The 14,165-nt window shown below is 31.4% G+C and overlaps 1 long non-coding RNA gene across 1 annotated transcript; it reads left to right on the top strand.

The window, feature by feature from the left end:
* The first annotated feature begins 1,276 nt into the window (after positions 1 to 1,276).
* Positions 1,277 to 2,406, top strand: LOC126883411 (uncharacterized). Its single transcript, XR_007697639.1, has 2 exons — positions 1,277 to 1,820; positions 2,010 to 2,406. It is a non-coding gene; the product is annotated as an uncharacterized LOC126883411 (long non-coding RNA).
* Positions 2,407 to 14,165: the final 11,759 nt, after the last annotated feature.

Genomic DNA, 14,165 nt, shown 5'->3' with positions numbered 1-14,165 from the left:
AGACCCGCCACTGGTTTTCTCTAAAAATTATAGTAAATCGTAATTGTAACAATTTCAGTCCTTACACCTTTTGTCGAAAAGTTGAAAATGGGGAAGATATTGAACAAAAACCATTGCTTTAAAATCAATGGGGTCTTACGCTCGCGCCTTTACCGCATACGTACTACCTTAAATATTTATTTTATCAAAAAAAAGAAAGAAATCAAAATTGTAGAAAATTTAATTCTCTTCATTTTTGTATACGTTAAAATTTGTTGTAAAGGTAACAATAAACGAGATAATTCAATAAATCCATAATTATGCTTTATCTGTCACTGTTTTTCCTCATAACTCGGAAAATATGGACCGCACGAAAAAAATTATAATAAACGAAATTATAGAAAATCGCATTTTCAACAATTTCAGTTTGTATATTTTTTGTCGAGAAGTGGAAAATGGTGGAGATATTGAGCAAAAACTGTTCGCGTTTAAAATCACGATGGCGGCTAACGCAACGGTCAAATGCAGTCGAGATTTTAAATTTATACTACTACTGACACCCCCTAAAGATTAGAAAAATAAAATTTGGCGCAGCTCCTAATGCAAGGTCAAATGGTATCCCGACTGGGCTAATAAAGATACTAGCGACAGTGGTTACGAGTATGGATTTGTTTTGATTTGGCTGTAAGGTAATAGCCTACGTTTAGTTTTTGATTGGAAATAGGCGAGTATAGGAAGCGCTAAATTCGGCAATATTGCCTATGAGAATGAGTTGCATTGTCAGTAGTAATTGCACAAGAGCTCTAAAATTATCGAATTTTTCCCGAGTGACACTTTGACAGTTTTAATTTATTGTATATGACGAGTAACAAATTATGTTAAAGTGGCACGAGGACAAAAATTCGATAATAATTTAAGAGATCAAGTGTAATTTGTTGCGATAATTTCCTGAATAAAACTGTTCAAAACCAAAATTTTTTTGTAATTTATTTATATAAGTACAAATTAGTACAATTATTAAACACACAGTTGTTATAAAAATTTGACGGTTGAAAGTCATCACTTTTATAATTTTTAAAACATTAGTTGTCATTAATCTCACTGAATGTATTTTTCGTAGCAACGAAGGGCGTCTGACGTAATATACTTGACGACGGGATATTATCAAAAATTATCAGTTTAGTTTTTATTTCTGTAGTTTTCTATCGGTCAGAATCTCCTAAGTGAAATAATCACTGTAGAATCGACGAATAACTGAATAAATCTGCGCGACTCGAGTGTGGGAATCGGGGAGCATGATTTGAGTTTCCACTAGACTTGTGTTATGGGCGAATTTTACGGGCTGTGATTGGTCGTATTCAAATCAATGACATATTTGATTTGATGTCATTTAAAAGACAACAACCCTAACCCTGTTTTCTCGTTTGTTTTTGTATACAAAAGAAAATATTGATATTTTAGTTATTAATCTTGGATTTTGAGACTATTTTATACGTTTATACTTGTTTATTGTATTCATTTTTAAACAGCCATATTATTTCCAGCAAAAGTTATGGAACGTTTACAGATAGTAATATTTATAATAAAACAAATTACTTTCTGTTTGCTTCCTATATTTTATAAATTTTTAAAGCTTCCTCCCAGACTCATTTGAGTATAAGGTGGTAAATTTTTCCGAAATAAATGGAAAGGATGGCGCATTTAATGCAGTGATTTGAGCTAATATATAACAACACAAGGAGATGCTCAAAATTGTCAAAAAAAAATATGAAAATGTTAATCAAGTAAATTTTAGAGTTCTAAGAACTTATCCAAATGATTAAATGAAGCTTGTTTTCAAGGTAAATATTGATGTTAATAATTCACTTTCTAACTTTATGGGTTTTATATTTTGTAGGGATGAATAAATTAACATTGGAGAGAATTTTTAAGTACTTTGCTAAGCAACAAATTTTGTGTTCATTTTGATTTAAAGTTCAAAACATATATTCATATATTGTAAGATATTAAATAGATTATTTTTATTACAGAAAGACTATCGATGCCATCACAATACTCAGGCTAATTTGCCTTCATCAAAGACAAAAAATCCGTCATCTGAACATGTTAACTGTCAGGCATTTTTATTAAGAATTACAGTGAAACAATCAAGTATGAAAAGGTAAAGTCTATTTGTTATCTGAGACACAACTACTGTCTAGTGACGTTGGTAATATTTTTTGAGAAGTTAGGCTGCTAGACGCTAGACGTAACTGGAAAAGACTACACAACCAAAGATAACTACTCGTAGCCAATATTATTATTAACAGTAAACAGGCATAAATAACATAACCAATCAATAATTATTTATTTACACCTATATAATGTATTGATAACAGATGAGAAAAGTATTTATTGTACAAAATAAAAATATTTTATAGAAATAAATTCCACAAAATTTTATGAGTTTAGTAAACACTCCCATTATTTCCAACAATTATTTTTTTTAGTGAAAGAATAAGTTGATTTGAGCAGTTAATAGTGTTGGGTAGGAATTTTTGTGTTGTAAAGACAACACTTATATATTACTATTATAGATATTAAAGCTGCTTTTGATTCTATAAATAGAGAAATAATATGGTCAGTAATGGAAGACCTGAAAAGCCCACAAAAGATAATAAGCGTGGCAAAAAGTACATATAAAAGTATATAGAAATGTACTGGCTAAAGTACAAATAAACGGAAACAGATCGCCAGTAATAAACCTAAGAAGAGGAATAAAACCAGGGGACAGTCTCAGCCCAGCTTCATTCATATTAGTAATGGATCGAGTAATGAAAGAGTGCTAAAAGAAGGTCAAGGCAAACAGTCAACAATAGGGTATAGGAATTTAGTACCAGTGAAAATGGAAGGATTACTATATGCAGATGACCTAGAAATAAATGGAATGGAAAAAATTAATGAATATATGGGTGGAAGAAATAGAAAATTTGAAAATGGAGGTAAATGTTAAGAAAACGAAGACCATGATAGTAACCCAAAAGAAAAGGAAAGAAATAAACCAAACGTTATTTAGTCGCAAAAATGAAATAATGGAAACAATCTCGACATTTGAATACCTGGGAGTAATAATATCAGAGGATGGAAAGGTAGACAAAGAAATCTCATACAGGGCGAAAAAAGCAAATAAGATCTACTATGCACTAAATAAAACAATATTTGGAAAGGAAGAAATAGAGAAAGAAATAAAACTAAAGGTATACAATGCAATATATGTACCAACTTTAATATTATGCAAGTGAAACATGGGTAAACAATGCAAAAATAGACAGTACAATAAGCACAGCGGAGATGAAGCAGTTGAGAAAAATAGCAGGAAAAACAAAATTGGACAGAATAAGAAATGAGGATATTAGACAAAGGCTAAAACAGCAATCGATAATAACGAAGATCCAAAAAAGAAATTAAATTGGTATGGACACATTAACCGAATGGACCAGGGAAGACTACCAAAGCAGGTGATGGAATCAAAAAGGTATGGTAAAAGAAGGAAAGGGGGGCCAAGAAAAAGGTGGATCGATCAGATTATATAAATTGGGCAGAAAAAACACAAACAAATGAAAGAGTTAGCAAAGGACCGCAAGAAACGGAAGAGATGGATAGAGGATGAAAAGACCTCCGACACCCCTGAGGGGCATAAAGAGTTTCGAGAAAGAAGAATTTTTATTAAGAATTTGTCTCTCAGATAGGTTCTTCTAAACTGTGGTGGTAATTCAATGGCTTCTCCAAATAACGCTTCAACAGGAGTGGATCTCATGGCACCTAGACAAACAATCAATTGAATTCAGCAATTGATCGTTACATTTATTTTCTTTAATAAATGGGTGCTAGCAGATGCATATAAGATGCTGGCATAGTCTATGATCGACCTTATGTATGATCTAAAGAACAGCTCACTAATAAACAATATAAAAAACGTTCTATTTGTTTTTTTCTCTCTATATCTACCATTAATTCCACCATAAAAGTTAGTATGACTGTTTATTTTATGGCAATTCATTTAATTAAATTAAATATGTATTGCAGTTTAGGCAGGGGAATAGCCACTCTCCTATTAAAATTTCCTTCTGAAGTTCTTACAACCCTTAAACTTTTATATGTTAATACTTTGTTACAGTCTCGGAGACAATTTAGTACATCAAATAAGTCTGAAAGTTAATCATACATTTTTAAGACACAAATAAATATAATATTATCTCTTTTATAAGTATAAATTATGGTATTTAATTTTCTTATAACATTACTACCCTCTAGTTATATAATTTTTGCTGAATGTAGATCCGAGAAAACTATAAGTACCTACTTAATAATAAACAGCATACAACGTACGTAAATACTCTGGAAAATATTAACTTTACGTTTATAAATAAATTTATATGTAGGTATTATAATATTTCTTGTAGAAGAACTATAACTTTACAAATTAAAAAAAATGTAAATATGTATAACTTTAAAACTGAAACACAACAAACGAGAGATCAAGATTCCTAAATGTCCTTGATTTGAATACGACCAATCACAGCCCGTAAAATCCGTCCATAACACAAGTCTAGTGGAAACTCAAATCATGCAATCGGGGAAGCAGTGTTGCAATGTATTGGGTGTGTGCGATCCTGATGGAAAGATCCCAACATATACCTAGTGGTGCTTCTTTGATTTTACAAAGCTTGATTTAACTCCGGGTTTTTAAGCAATTTAAATTTGAGAAAAAGAATAAACTAATGGAGATAGTCGATTCGCAAAAAGGTCTATTTATCGTTTTAATACTTCCATCGAGACTTCCGAGGGCCCTCGACTGCAGTTATCACCAACAATTGCGTCCAACGAGTCCATATACAAGAAAACCTTACCAGCTAAACCACATTGAAATAGCAAATTCCCAATTCCCACCCAATTTTAGGTTTTAAACACCGGCACACTAGCTAGCCGTCGAACAACTGACTACTTTGCCGTTTTCAAAAAACAGAAGGCTTCACTTTTTGCGCTATTTTAAATGAACCTCTTATACACCGCGATAGCAGGCAACTACGAAAACAAAATGAGTGTTATACTGGTGGCCTTCCTCGTATAAATAAGTTAAATTAATGAAAATTCAACAGCGTATCCTCCTATATTTATCCTATTTAAAAGTAAACACACGGCATGCATACATTTTCGTATTAAGGGGATAGGCGCAAAATCTTGGTCCAATGCTATTTAAATGCATTCATTTATTTTGAATCATGAGAAAACTAATAAATCTTTTTGAAAAATATAAACGCAGAATGAAAGACTACATTATTACCGAGGGCCAAAAGTCGCTAAAAACTTCTACAACGCTTAGTTTAACACTAGAAGCACCAGCATTTCTGCATACCTAGAAGCACCGCAGCGGTCAAAATGACGGGTATTAGAATTTTCTATTGCCAGCCGTTTTTGAATTTTTTTTACTTGATAAAAACCTATATTGAGTTAAACTGATAACAAAAGACATAATTAATTATTTAAATAAATTATTTAATTATTTAAGCACAATTTATGCAGTAGCCAAATTTTTTAATTTTGCTCGTACAAGACCCACACAAATTTTATTTACATATGTATATGACAAATTTCACATGTTTTTCACTTTCACCTGCTACGTATTTTCTGTTGTTTTTTGTGGTGTTGAATCGTAGACTTTGAACAAAGATATGTGCAGAAAATTGGACGCATTCCAAATGTGGCTATATCGGAGAATACTTAAAATCACGTGGACGGACCGAGTCACAAATGAAGAGGTTCTCAGAAGAATGTAGAAGAACCGAGAGGTACTGGTCACCATCAAATCTCAAAAGTTACAATACTTCGGACACATTATGCGAAATGAATCCAGATATACCCTTCTAGAAGCCATCCTGCAAGAAAAAATATTTGGAAAACGGGGCCCAGGAAGAAGAACATCCTGCGGAAAGGTAAAAATTGCCATGATGGTCGCCAACATTCGTCACGGATAGGCACATCAAAAAGAAGAATATTGTCAAAAATATTATATACCTAAGTGAATACATAAATAGAAGCTACTAATCTAATATAGTTGTTAACCTGGTGTACTAGCGCTATTGTAAAGTAACTCCCATCCTATAGTGTCGATGGAGGAATTTTTTAAACTGCTTCCGCGAATTCCTCTTACCTGGTTAGTAATAATTCCTGAAGAGGTATTGGAGTCTGCATTCGAAGTTGAAGCAGAAGTACTGGGGGGTCGTATTTTCGAATTCAATAGAATATTTTCGCATACGTGTTAACTCGAATGAAAAATTTCGTATACGAACGTGAATGTGTATTTTTGAACGTCCTTCGAAATGTTATACGTATACGAGCAGAATTTGCACCGGCAACACTGCAAATTCGAATAACATTGAACTTATTTGTCATCTGAAAAGTCACAATGTTGCCATATTTGTTTGGTCTATTTCTTGTATACTGTACAAGACTGTCTTAACTGGGGTATAATGTATAAGAATAAGATTGTATAAGAACGTTTAATGTATAAATATAACGACTTATAGTCTGAACAAATTATAAAAAAGGGCAATTTTTGGGAGAAAAGTTGTTTAGAAGTTATTTTAAGTGTAATCGAATATTAAGATTGCATAGGTATATTAGTAATATCAATTTGCAAAGTCCGCAGAAAGTGTGCCATTTTGTTTAATATTATTTTTATATCTAGTATTTACACTAATACTTTACTATTTACTTTTTAAAACTTTACTTCAAAGCTATTTTTTAAATGCACCTTTATGTAATGTGATAGTATGAAAAAATTGAGTATATGGCAACGGTGTCATATGTCATGTTTGGAGCTTAGATCCAATGCTAAAATGCGTACATAAAGTTAGGTTAGGTTATATTTTCAAGGCATAATCGTACAACATGTCCTTTCTTTCTATTGAAGAATTATTTAAACCAGCCATTGAAAATAAATTTCAATGTAAAAATATTGTAGACAACAACACAATTAACACTATCAGCTAAAACTATCATGACACTGAAATGACCTTGAAATGAAACAATAATTCGTATACGAGCATCACGATTCGAATGGTTCATACCCATTCGAGTCGCCGTATACGAAAAAATTCGTACACGAAGTATTCGAAAATACAAGATACCGGATTTCAAGCGAAATTCTTCTAATTTCGTATGCGAAATATGCTCGAATGAATTCGAAAATAGGACCCCTGAGCATCTCCTCAATCTCAACTTCATCTTCAGAATCGCTACCCGATGAATGCCCTTAATCGACTTTAACAGGCACATACTCGTCATCTTCATTATTGGATACATGTTCATCACATAACTCTACTTCAGATTCATTATCTGACAAATTCTGTAACCACTCCAATAGTTATTGCTAAGTCAAATATCGACGAGACATGATAACAGCAGAAAAGAGAAAGATCACAATGAAAAATCAAAATACATATTGAGCACGCACTTGCAAAGAGTATACTTAAGTTTCCTAATAACAAATGTTTTCGATGCATTTTATACATAAAATAAGTAAAAACTTCCCAGAAAAGTAGAACAAAAAGTAGAATACCTTGTCATTACTACCCCATTTTTCTAGGTAGACATCAACTATATTCAAAATGTAATTATACTGTAAAAGTACCTGTAAAAGAGAAATTATGATCCTCAAATAAATAATAAAGTCCCAAATTATACATTTTGTAAAATAAATATGATAGAGTAATAAAGAGAGTCAAAAAGAGAAAGCAGTCAAAATGACTGCTCTGGTGCTTCTAGGTAGACATTAGCATAACTTAAAAAGTAATTCCGCTAAGTAGCTGTAAAAGATAAATTTTAATCTTCGAATAGATCTAAGAAAAGTCATAAATTATGAAGTTTCTAAAATAACTATGAATGAGTAAAACAGAGTGTCAAAAATAGAAAGCAGTCAAAATGACCGCTCTGGTGCTTCTAGTGTTAATAAGTTACAGAGGTGAAAAGAAAAGAGAAAATTTAGCGTGATTTTTAATTTCAAATATGTAAAGTCAGAATTTGGTATTAGTTTTGACGGTAAACTAAATGTAAGACCAAATACTTACGATGTCGGGATAGTATCACGAGGTTTTTTCCTGGTTTCCCTCGTGATTTACTATGGAATTTTTAACGCGAGAATTTTACTGTCACCGTTGCATGTGATTGTCTTTTTAAAGACAGGTCACATGCTATGATTTTTTATGACAGATATCCTTAAGTTTGGGTTGATTTCATGTAATTGAATGAACTATATTTCAGTAACTAATAAGTAATAAGGAATGCAACTCATAAATATTTGCAATATCATTTTAAAGTCTTCTAAATTAAAATGTATTTATAATATGTATGTATAAATTGTCGATATAAATGAGTCAGATTAAATTAAACTATTAGAAGAATTTTTTAATAAGCAACAACATTTTTGTTTAACTTATTAATAGGTATTTTGTATTTTGACAACGATGTCCGATTTGGACGTCAAAACGTTAATAAAATCATTTTTTAGTTAAATTGTGGCTTATTTCTCATTAAGAGTAGTTAATTAAATAAATTGTAATTGTATAGAGATAAATTATAGGTGTTAATTCTAATCAGTATATGTTGTGTATTATAAATTGCTGTGAATAATAGATTAATTAAATAATAAAAGTGTGTAATTAAAAAATATAATTGAAGTGTTTTTATTTAAAATAAAATGTTAAAAATATAATACAAATCAGTAATTACATAACAAAAACATAATGTATAGTTGCTTATTTTTACTTTATCGTACTACATACGTAGTATAATAGATAAAGTTATAGGATCGTGCAAAAATTTTTTTTTGAGATTTCACTTTTTTTGACGTTTTGAGTCCCTCTGAGTTTAAAAAGCAAATAATAAAAAACATGTCGGAAGTATGTACGTACGTATGTCGCCACTGCCCAGCAAAAACTACTACACCGATTTTAATGAAATTCGGAATGCGTAAGTTTAAGAGAATTCTGTCGAGAAACTAAGCTTTAAAAAAAAACCTCTCAAAGGGGGGCCGAAATAGGGAGGTTATTTGGGGCCCATTTTTGCAAATTTTGACCGAACCGAATGAAATTTAACTCAAAGTTAGCTCATCGATAGTTAAATAGAAATACGGAATTTGACATTTCCAAATTTAAAATGGCGGCCAACATGGCCGACCGCCCACCCGATACATTTCCTTACCTGTCTAAGAACTTGTTTAAGATAAGTTTAATTTGAAAAAGTCGTTATATAGCATAAAGATGGGGCTATAAGAAGAATATTATTGTTTTTTAGAAAAAGTTATGGGTTGCCTATATTTAAGGGGTGAAAATTTGACATAATTTGAACTAGATTTTCTCAAAAATGGCTCCAAAGAATTTGTTTATTTTTTGAAGTGTTTTTAATCTCCTATCGTTAAATTGAATGACGTTAGTCAGATTTTTTAACTCCCCATAGGAGGGGAGTTATGAATTATTTATAAAAAAATATTCGAGTACCCGTAACTTCCTCTGTAATAGAAACTAAAATTTGAAATTTGGCAGACAGATATGGTACTTTATTATCTATTATTACTATAAATTTTACTCAAAATATGGCTTCCGGTTGAACCGGAGATGAAAAAAAAATCGTAATTTTTTAGATCTGCCCTATATATTTTTACATATTTTGAAATAATGCAAAATTACCTTTCTAATGACATAAAGCTCGTTGCTAAAACTCAAAAACTCGAAAATTTACATTAAATAGAAATTTTGCTAAAATCTTGTGTGTCCTCACTCACGCGATCATAGCAGAGTAATATTAGGGGTCAGTCAATGAGGGTATTTGGCTCCGAATTCCATCCTACTACATCGATGTACTTGATATTTTCACAGTAAGTAGGGAATAGCTCAATAAACACAATCTACCCTATATACTATGGCGCTTTTATCTTGGGGGCGGTTCCCAGCCCTTCAAGGGGGTGGAAAATTAGTTGGTCAAAATAACCACGGACGTGCCTAGACAACCTATTTGCAAGGAAAAACTGATCTACACTTTTTTTTGAGAACTCAATACTTTTTAAGTTATGCGCAGTTGAAAACTGGCCATTTTCATTGAAAAATTTCACACCTCACACCTTTCAAACAAATCACACCTTTTCGGACGGTTTTTTGTGAATACCTTAAAAACTATGCATCGAACTAAAAATACTATATAAAACATTTTTTAGATTATAAATAACAAAGAGATTTGTTCATTCGTAAATCTATTCATAATACAAAAAGAGATATGGTAGGTGAGAAGAGTTTGTTTTTTGGTGCATGCTCAAATTGGTGTATTCAACTTGAAATAACAGAGAAACGGTAGGTTCTAGGTGCATAATGCTACCAACGCCTTTTGTAGTGTTTGAAAAGGCCTTTAAAATGGGCACCGTTAAACGTCGGTTACATTCAAACTAAGCGAGATATGGTGCAAAAAATATATATGACTAATATACTTTAAGGAAAAATACGTACATACATAATAAGTACATATATTTAACCCCTCATTCACCAGAATTTAAATGCATCGTTTTTTTTTCTGCAATACCTTTTAATATAGTGTTATTTCTAATTTCAAAAAGTTGAACGGGTTTAAAATGAAAGATTTGTGAAAAAAATAAGGTCAAATTATAGAGCGCATTTTTAAATTTTCTTAAAAATCTTCCTTTTTCTCCATGTAATTCGGAAATAAAAATGTTCCCAAGGAGGGGTGGGAACCGCCCCCATGATAAAAGCGCCATAATATATAGGATAGACTTTGAATTAGGAGATTGGGCTGCTCCCAAAATTTCATTAAAATCGATGCAGTAGGATAGAATTCGGAGGTAATATTTTGTTCTTACTCTCGCGCATTGACTGGCGTAATAGAAATAGAATGAAAATGCAAATATTGTAAACTATTAATTTCTATGAAAAATTAACTAATTTGAAATGAAAGTATGACTAATATTCCATTGATTTATGCAATAATCTATAGTATGTCCCCAAAATATGGCATCGGACATTTTCTCAAATGCAGGAATTAATGATGCGTAGAACCATAAAATATTTTCAAGTATACAAGGTGTCTCTAAAATATCAAAATAACGAGTAACTGTGTTATTTTTATAGAATTTCAGTATCTAGTACGATAACGATAATAGATCGGTACGATAAAGTTCTCGGGCGGCCCTTCCGTCCAGCGTTTTTAATTATCATCCACCCAAATATCTGTTGTTCATCAATAAATGTTTTTAAGTAAATATTTCATATCGAAAATCACGATTGACACTTGATTCTTCCATTTAACTAATAAATATCTTTTGGAAGTTTCCCAAAACTTTTAAAACTCCACGAAAACTTTTCAGCTGTCTTCAAATTTCATGGGAGCCAATATAATTAGTGATATCGACCCGAACTGTGTCAGTAGAATTCCTGAAAATGCCGTCATCCTCTTACAACAGACGCAGGTGCACGGGAAACGTAGAGACGAGAGGAACAGTCAAAGGGTTCGTTCGGGTAGCCAGGACAGAAGAGCCACCGACAAAATTACCTAAAAGGTGACTTCTGCTAATGCAGTATCGGACTTGCATTTAAGAGTTTTGATTTAATTAAGTTAATGTATATGTAATTATAATCACTCTATAAAACTAAGTAAGTACGTAAAGTGATATAAGTCAAAATTTGCTGGAAATGAGATAAGTTCATACTTAAAGGTGTAACGGTAGTTCTTTTTTGTTCAACAGACTCAGTAAAACACAGTTTTAATTAAAATAACTAAATATATTTTTGAAGAGTCTCAGATGCAGAATAAATTGAAAAGTCTCAGATGCAGAATTCGCCATTATAATAAAATTAAAATCCGTACCTCAGGTTGGCCAAAATAGCCTTGTATGAACAGTATTAAGTCCACACTTCGCTTAGAGCAAAACAGTATCTTCTGCACTTCACATGTATTATATCCAAAATGGTGTATACGTTTTCCAGGGCGAAACCATACTATATCCAACAAAAAGTATTATGTCCCCCATAATGCAATTCAGGCAAAGCATTAAGTCCACAATCTTTTAAAATTTGGCAATTTTTTCAAAAAATCACAAACTCACCGACAATTTTTTAATCATGAGACAACCATAGATCCAATAAGACAGTTTTTATGTTCTTATCTTGAAAAAACGTGTATCAAAAGAAAAAGAAAACGAACAGGTGCTCATTGTAACTGGAAATATATTTTTACCATTGAAGAAAAGAGACTAATATTTCTCTATATATTGTTAGTTGTTCACTTGAAAAAATGCAAACAAGTGGAGTTTTAGAATGTGACAAAAGAGGAAAGCAATAATCTAAAAATAAAGTAAAGAATGAGGTAAAGGATAGAATTCATGAGCATGCCTATCCATATGAAGAATCACATTATAGTCGAAGAAGGACGGCGAACAAATATTTAGGAGGTCACTAAAATATTTCTACAATAATTAGGATGTTTAAGGAAGAATAAGATTTAAAAAACATTCCTTCGAACGAAGTAGACAAAGAATGGCTTTACAATCACATTTTTAATACAGACTTTACTTTATCATTCGCTGTTCCTTCAAAAGACACTTGTGATAAATGTGATGAATTTCTAATCAACCTAAGACAGTCAACGTCTGAAGCTGAGTGAGAAACATTACAAGTGGTGGTACAAATTGAAATATAGACCAGGAGATGTCCATCAATAACCCTTTACAAAAAGTTTTAATGATAGATTTACAAAAATGTCTTCTTTGCCCAAACCTAACTGTTCCTCAAAGTTTTTACAGTCTAAAACTCTGGTGTTTTAATTATACAAGTTATGTTATGATTCAACGCAAAAATAGGTGAACTGTATAATGCGGGATGAATCAATTGCTGGTTGAAGCGGAAAAGAAAAATGGCCTCATGCTTGCTCCAATACATTCATTCATTACCTCAAAGCACAACTTCTGTTGCTATTTGGACCAATAGTTGCTCATCCCAAAAGCGGAACTTACAAATAATTATGTGCTACCTTTATCTACTTTCGAGATATCCACAATCCACATATAAAAGAAATCACTCACAAATTCCTTCTGCGAGCGCATACGTACATGGAGGTGCACAGTATACATTCAGTTATTGGACGCGAGGCTAAAAAATGCCCTAATTTTCAAATTATTATCTACTCCATAGGATTGGTTACAGTTGGCTAAAATTTTCGGAAAAAACAAATATTTCAAAGTGTATGAAATGACAATTTCTAATTTTAAAGACTTTAATAAACTGTACAATTCTTGCAATTCGCCGTTTCAAAATAAAAATAAAGCTGAGAATAATGAAAAAAATTTAATTTCACAAGGAGTATGTATGTAATTCAGAATTCAGACAAGAAAATCCTGGGATTCTGTACCTTAAAACAGACTTCAATTTGGAATTTAAGAGTGTAGACTTAAATCCGATAAGTACTAAAAAATTAAATGATCTTCTGCTAAAGTGGGTTCCAGCGGGGATTCGGGAATTCAAATTACTGATATAGCGGCAGTAGCCCTACATTTGTTAAGTTTTTAATTATTTTTTATGTACTTCACAAAGTTGTTGTTAATTTTTTTAGTTAATAAATATACAATATTGCATACATCTGTTTTTTTCTAATTCGATTTTTTAAGTTGTTTTTTAGTACCTACTCGTATTAACAGTTTTGTTACAAATATGTCCTTATAATATTTTTAGTTCTTTATATCCAAATATTTCCTTAATTTTGTAAAATAGGTATGATATTTTTTGTAATAGAGCCGTCTTTGCCATAGGATAGGTAGCAAAATTAATATTAAGTCACAGTCAAAAATTTATTTTTTAGAGCTAAAATGTGTTAAATCCATTTTTTCCAAAAACAGTAATTTTCAAAAAATTTTCTTTTTAGTGGTAAAAGAACAATGATCATTATTCACATTTATAAGAATTTGCTAAATAAAATTTAATGTGTTGAATGGAAAATGTTACAAAACACTAAAAATAATTTTTAATTTGGCCCTCCTGTTAAATTTACATTTTGTGACTTAATACACTTTTGTTCTGAGGTACGGAAATGGTAAATAGTTATTTAAATCAGAGACTTTTCGTGTTGAAATTTCTTTCTGGTACATCCTTAAT

Source organism: Diabrotica virgifera, chromosome 4 (assembly GCF_917563875.1).
Source record: "Diabrotica virgifera virgifera chromosome 4, PGI_DIABVI_V3a".
Taxonomy (NCBI): domain Eukaryota; kingdom Metazoa; phylum Arthropoda; class Insecta; order Coleoptera; family Chrysomelidae; genus Diabrotica; species Diabrotica virgifera.
Note: the sequence above shows the minus strand (reverse complement) of the source record. Positions and strands in the feature narration are given on the sequence as shown.